Here is a 7,173-nt window from a genome sequence, read left to right as displayed (position 1 = left end):
TAATTGTTTTCCCTTTTCTTTGTTGAAGAGGGTCTGTGCAATCTGTCTGCCTATTCTGCCTTCTTGCCGTAACACCCAAGGCTGTAATCTTTATGGAAGCAGACTGCCACCTCTTTCTTCAATGGAGTGGCTGATGGTTGGAACCCCCAACTTTTGGTTTTCAGCCAAGTGTTTAACCATTGCCCACCAGGACTCCTTTGTGTTGGTATCAATTGGTCACAAATTTCTATAGCAATATTCAGCAGCCGGAAAGTAGAAGGGACTTAGCCAGACTGGCCAGTTTTAGAGTTAGCAAAGTGAGCACTGGAAGTAGGGCTAGATTAAGGCACATAAGGACCTTAAACACTAATAATCTGTGGTGCCGCCTCATCTGCTTACTCATGTATTTAAATGAGATATGTGAGTTAAATGCATGTGTGTGTGCACACGGTTGTGTGTCTTAGCTATCCATCACGTCACTTCTTTTTAAATGTAACTAGAATATTACAGCACATAACAACAACAACAAGAATATTAGCTATTGAACATAAAACTGGCATATGCCATTTTAATGGAATGAGATGAACTGGTTTATAAAATTTTCAGTGGATGTAGGGTATTAAGATTTTTACTATATACCACATTTGCTACCAAAAGAATATTCCATGTATTTTCAGATATATTCATAGTAATATTTTGTTGTATGTCCTTCCAATCTCTTATATTCCACATATTTTATAACAAAGAAAAGTCAGTGAACTTAGTTGTTTCAACCATCAATGTAAAAGTCTGTTGCTCTCCTACAATGAAAAATTAACTTTTACCAATTTTGCTTTAATAAGTTCATACTTCAATTTTGATGCTTATTTCATAATAAATGCTATAGTTTTAATTGAACAAAAGCAAATATATTATAAAAGAAAATTTGGTCATCAGAAAACAAGTATTACAACAAATTGCTATATTTTATCTTTAGAGAGATCTTTTGTCTCTAACATGTTATAATTAAAAAACATTTCTTTCTATTCTTTGCTCTTAGAAATTCTTTAATGATTACATCATAATTAAACTACTGAGCAATACCTCCTTTCTTACATAATAAGGATAATGAATCGAGTCTTTCTGGAGTCATTGTCATACACTGCGGGTTTTTGTATCTCTTTAGGGATGAAAATGAGCATTCTGTTGTACAGTTTATGATAATTAAAGTTAGCCATATACATAAAGAAATTTCAACATTGAAAAATGCACACTGTATTTTATCTTCTATTATGGAACCATACATGACTACATGAGTAAACTTTTGTCTTTTCTGAATCTATAAAGTTATTTCTCATATAAGAATGAAATTGTCAGACTTCTCTGTCAAAGTTTACATTTAAGTCATCAGGATAAGTTGCATCAAATCTGCTGCAAAAGACCTCTTTAAAGTATTAAAGAGCAAAAAAGTTACTTTGAAGACTAGGGTATACCTGACCCAACCATGGTATTTTCAATCACCTCATAAGTATGTGAGAGCTGAACAATGAATAAGGAAGACCAAAGAAGAACTGATGCATTTGAATTGTGGTGTTGGTGAAGAATATTGAATGTACCATGGACTGCTAGAAAACCAAACAAATCTGTCTTGGAAGAAATATAGCCAGAATATTCCTTAGAAGGATAGCCAGACTTCATCTCTTGTACTTTGGTCATGTTGTCAGAAGGGAACAATACCTGGAGAAGGATATCATGCTTGGTAAAGTAGAGGGTCAGCAAAAAAGGGGAAGACCCCCAACAAGATGGATTGTTGACACAGTGGTGCGAGACTGGGCAGTGTTTTGTTCTGTTGTACATGTTCTGAGTCACTATGAGTCGAAACCAAATTGATAGCAACTAACAACAACAACAACAATTTCTTGGATTCCTTCATGCATTCTTCATCAGGTATTTCCACATTATTTAAGAAGGAAAATCTGCTTGAAAGAACTTCATATACTTGCCCCCTTCTTTTCATGCAAGATTCAAGTGTGTCAATGATGGTATAGTGTGTGGTTACATAAAATTGATCTCTGGCATCTGCGGAGGACTTCCATCATTTACTTGTTTCTTTCTAATGCTTCTGCTATGGCAAACTATTTGCTAGTAATTTTTTTATTGCATTTTCAAAATTTTCTCTTAAATTACGTAAATATCCTGTTCATGAACTGGAGAATCTTGGAGAGCTTAATTTCTCTGATAAAAGTGCTGAAGTATTTTATTCCAGCTACTGCTGGTATTTTGTTGGCAGTTTTCGGCCTTTTAGTCTCCTTTTTGTATCTTGTCTTCAGCAAAATTTCCCAAGGCATCTAGAATCTGAGTGTATAATTCCAGGATTGTAATTGTTGCTACAGCATACATTTCCCCATGTGATTAGGAAGGCATTTTAATACTCTGTCATTGCCTACATACATTTTAAGAATTGCCCATCAGTGAGTAGATGCAGGAAAAAATGCATAGAATAACCGAACACTAGAAAACAAATCAACTGCTTTCAGACAACTATACACTTCGTCCTAGAAGATTAACTGAATGCAGAGCACATGGTATGAAAATGGCATATTCACTGCATTCTAAAATTTAGAATGTAATCTAAAGAAATGCTTACAATCATTAGCCAATACTCAACAAAAACTCACTGCCATCGAGTTGATTCTGACTCATAGCGACCCCCTTTGGGTTTCTGAGGCAGTAAATCTTTATGGAGGTAGATTGCTCACTCTTCCTCCCGTGGAGTGGCTGGCATATTTGAACTGCCAACCTCTTGGTTAGCAGTCAAATGCCTTAGGCACTACGCCACCAGAGAGGCAAATCAAAACAACAACGAGATATCATCTCACCACAGCACTAATAGCAAAGTTAAAAAAAAACCAGAAAATAACAAATGCTGGCAAGGGTGTGGAGTGACTTGAACTCTCATACACTGCTGATGGGATTGTAAAAATGTACAACCACCACTGTGGAAAACAATATGATGCTTTCTTAACAAGCTAGAAATAGAAATACCATGTGATCCAGGAATCCCACTATTAGGTATATTTTCTAGAGAAATAAGAACCATGACATGAACAGTTATATGCACACTCATGTTCATCACAGCACTATTCACAATACCAAAAAGATGGAAACAACCTAAATGCCCATCAATGGATTAATGGTTAAACAAATTATGGAATATAAAAAAAAAAAAAACCAAACTCACTGCCGTCAAGTCAGATCAACTGATTGCGACCCCTCCTTGGGTTTCCAAGGTGGTATTACCATGGAAGTAGATTGCCAAACCTTCTGAGGAGTGGCTGGTGGGTTTGAACTGTCAGCCTTCTGATTAGCAGTCAAATGCTGTAGGCACTATGCCACCAGAGCTCCACACAATGGAATACTACACAAGGATGAATACTACACAATGATGAATCTGAGAAACATCTCATAACATGAATGAATCTAGAGGACACTGTGCCGAGTGAAATTAGTCAATCACAAAAGGTCAAATATTGTATGAGACCACTATTTAAAAAATTCAAGAAAAGGATTTTGCACAAAAATATATATTCTTTGATGGTTACCAGATGTGGGAGGGGGAGAGAGGGTAATCCCAACAATTAGAGGGTAGATTCATATTAACTTGGGTGAAGGTAAAATTTTTTAAAGTTAAAAAAATATTAAATACATAACATTTTCTGTTGTATCTCTTTATCATGCCTGAGATATTGGCAACATTGTCATAAGACTGGCCTCTGAACTAGAAGCATCAGTTTTACAAACTTCACATAATGAGTGGTTTTTCCATATCCTTAAAGAATATGAAATTGTTCAAGTCCCTCATTCAGAGATATGTACATAATTAATGTAACAATAGCACTACTTCTCAACAAGCAAGTTTGTTTTTCAAGTCATAACAGTATCAATCAATTTCTTAAAAGAAAGTCTGAAGGGAAATGGAAAATAAAATACATTTATGTAACTTCATTATCTAAATATTAATTTAATTTATTTCCTCAAGGAATTGTTCGATTTCCTTATGCAGATATGTAAATATTCTGATAAAATATAAACGTGTTGTTCTAATAAACAACCTTTGTTGCTTTCTTGGAAAATGAGTTTAGAAACACACTCATTGTTGCAAAACAAAAACGTATTTTGGATGATAAATGAATATTGAATTTTGTGTCCTTTTAATGTGCTTAATACCTCATTGAGGAGCTCTGGTGGAGTAGTGGATAAGGCACTTGACTGCTAACCAGAAGGCTGGTGGTTCAAACCCGCCAGCCACTCCTCGGAAGGAAGGTTAGGCAATCTACTTCCGTAGTGATACTGCCTCAGAAACCCAAGGAGGGGTCGCTATGAGTCAGGGCTGACTCCACGGCACATAACAACGACAAATGAGTCAGAAACAACTCGATGGCAGTGAGTTTGGTTTGAGTTTTTTTGAATATCTTATTTATTAACATACATAGAATAATATCAAGTACTGTATTCCATGTAACAGACAATAAAAAGTGAAACTCATTTGATATATGTTAAGACTTCTTGTCAGATAAATATTAATATTTCCAGTATTTTTGCATGTTTGCTAGGTTAGCATTATATTATATTATTATCTATGTTGTTGTTGTTGTTGTTATGTGCCCTCGAGTCAAACCCGACTCATAGCGACCCCTCCTTGGGTTTCCCAGGCAGTATCACTACAGAAGTAGATTGCCCCATCTTCCTTCAGAGATTATCTATGTTAGTATTATGTTAAACGTATGCTAGATTGCATCTGTGTATATATATATTTGAAAGTTAAAGTTATAAATATTGTTTACAATACTTAGAACATAACTTTGTATGTAAATGCTATACAATTAAAAAGTAACTTAATTTAATTCATTGCAATGGAAGGTCGGGCAATCTACTTCTGTAGTGATACTGCCTTGGAACCCCAAGGAGGGGTCACTATCAGTCGGGTCTGACTTGACGGCACATAATAACAACAGCAGCAATGGTCAACTTATTTGAGTTCCCTTGTGTAAGGCCACAGTAAGGAAAAGAGGACGCACAAAAGTGAGGTTAAAGAGAAGTTTTTATTCTGAGTTTCCGGGGCAGGTTTACGGGTCCCCAAGAGGGGCCCGGGCGAGGTTCACGGGTCCCTGAGAGGGGCCCGGGAAGTTGCACTGCCTGGCTGGGGAGGGTAGGGTTTATAGTCTTGTGGAGAACGTAAGTGGGGACACTAAGGAAATGTTGTTGTTGTTGTTATGTGCCATCGAGTCAAACCTTACTCATAGTGACCCCTCCTTGGGTTTCCGAGGCATGGTGGGGTCCAATTAGCTGTTAGCATGGATCTGTACTTAATTAGCATGAGGAGGCTTCACAAGAAGAAGTTTCCCACTGCATGGGACTTTCCAGTCTAGGCAGGTTCTGTCACTTCGGTTGTCTTATCAGGCTGTCTCATCAGGGCTTGACACCCGGAGGAAGCTGCTGACTGAAATGTTGGTGGCTTGGGTTTGCTTCGGCCTAACATTCCAACCTTTTTTAATGGATAAAGGGTGACATGATTTTCTTAGCTTCTTCCTGCTGGACGGGGTCGGAGAGGGAGAGAGGGGTTTCATAGGTTGGAGTCTGAAAAGTTGGGGTAGTCAGTTGGCAACTTGGTGTAAGGATGTAAAAGAAGTTGATTCACCGTGACTCAAGGTATTTTTCAAGTTGGCTTTGGAGAAACTTGAGGAGGTAAGGGGTAAAGAGGAAGAAAATGGTAATTAGTATAAATGGGTTTATAAGGGGAAGTAGTCAGGTGGTTAATGGAGACTGAAACTAAGAAAATGGGGAGTTGCTGATTTTTTTTTTTTTTTTCTGCGTAAGTCTTCACTCAGGTGTTAATATTTTTTCTATGAGGTTAAATTTGTTGATATAGTAGTAATATTTTTGTCTGAGGAAGAGGATTTTTTTTTTTTTTTGGCTGTTAGCAGGTCAAGGGTTTGTCGGTTCTGTAAAGTAATTTAAGTTAAAGAGGTTAGTTGGTGTTGTAGGGCGGTTAAAGAGTCTGCTGTGGTTTTTACTAGGAGCTGTAACTACTTTTCTAGTTCTATGTTGACATGATACTGTGTTTCAACAGACAGGATGGTGGAGGTTAGAGAAAAATTAATTATGATAGGAAGGAAGGCTGTTTTTTGAGGGTCTGTGGATAGAGTTTGTAGTATTTGTTCTGCTTGCACTGGTAGGATAGGAGTGTTATAAGGGGGTTGAGTGGAGATTAAGAGTTTTTTAGATAAAAAATGTTGTATAAGAGGTTTTAGGCTGTGTTGGTGTGTGCAGGAGATAGGAAATTGGGGTTTAGACGGGAACTGTGTAGGGTTTTTTAAATGTACTATAATAGGAGGGTGATGAGAGGTAATGGATGGGGAAGTGGTATTTCATACGCATGGATTAACAAGGTCAGGGGGCATGGGGAAAGCTGGTGCTTGCAGGGAGGTAGTAGTTGGTAATAGTAGGAGAGAGGCTGAGTGATCTTGAGCCCAAGTGAGAGTGGTTTTAATTTTTGCAAGGAAATCTCGCCCTAAAAGGGGGGGAGGGCAGGTTGGTATAATAAGAAATGAGTGTGAAAGAATTTTGTTATTTACTTAACAGGTGAGGGGGCCTGTCGTGGGGGGGTTTGAGGGTTGCTCGTTAATTCCCATAACAGAGACTGAGAAGGGAAACATGGTCCCGAGAAGGAGGAGAGTACAGAATAGGCAGCCCCCATATTAATCAAAAAGGAGATTGACTTACCCGCTACCTTGATAGTGACCCTGGGCTCAGCGAGAGTGATCGGGGTTGTTGAGCCCGGGCTCCTTCAGTCGTCAGTGGCCGGGCCCAAGATTGTCGACAGCGGGTTGGTGCATGGGGAGGATGGCCCTCCGTGCTTTGACACAGAGGGACAGTCATTCTTCCAATGTCTTTTCAAACTACACGCTGGACATGGGCCAGGGGCCGGGTGGGGCTGAGGGCAGGATTCGGCCCAGTGCCCTTCCTTACCGCATTTGAGACAGGATTGGGGAGCCGCCAGGGAAAGAGGTCTTCTGTCACTATGTGCTGACCTCAGGACCGTTAGTAAGTCATTGGCCTGGGAGGCAGCCTTCTGGCGGGTCCTGGTTTCTCTATCTGCCTCCGCTTTCTCCTCTTGGGTGTTAAAGACTTTAAAGGCTATATTTACTCAGTCTC

Source organism: Orycteropus afer, unplaced genomic scaffold (assembly GCF_000298275.1).
Source record: "Orycteropus afer afer isolate SDZICR_OR568_19922 unplaced genomic scaffold, OryAfe1.0 scaffold00032, whole genome shotgun sequence".
Classification (NCBI taxonomy): Eukaryota; Metazoa; Chordata; class Mammalia; order Tubulidentata; family Orycteropodidae; genus Orycteropus; species Orycteropus afer.
Note: the sequence above shows the minus strand (reverse complement) of the source record.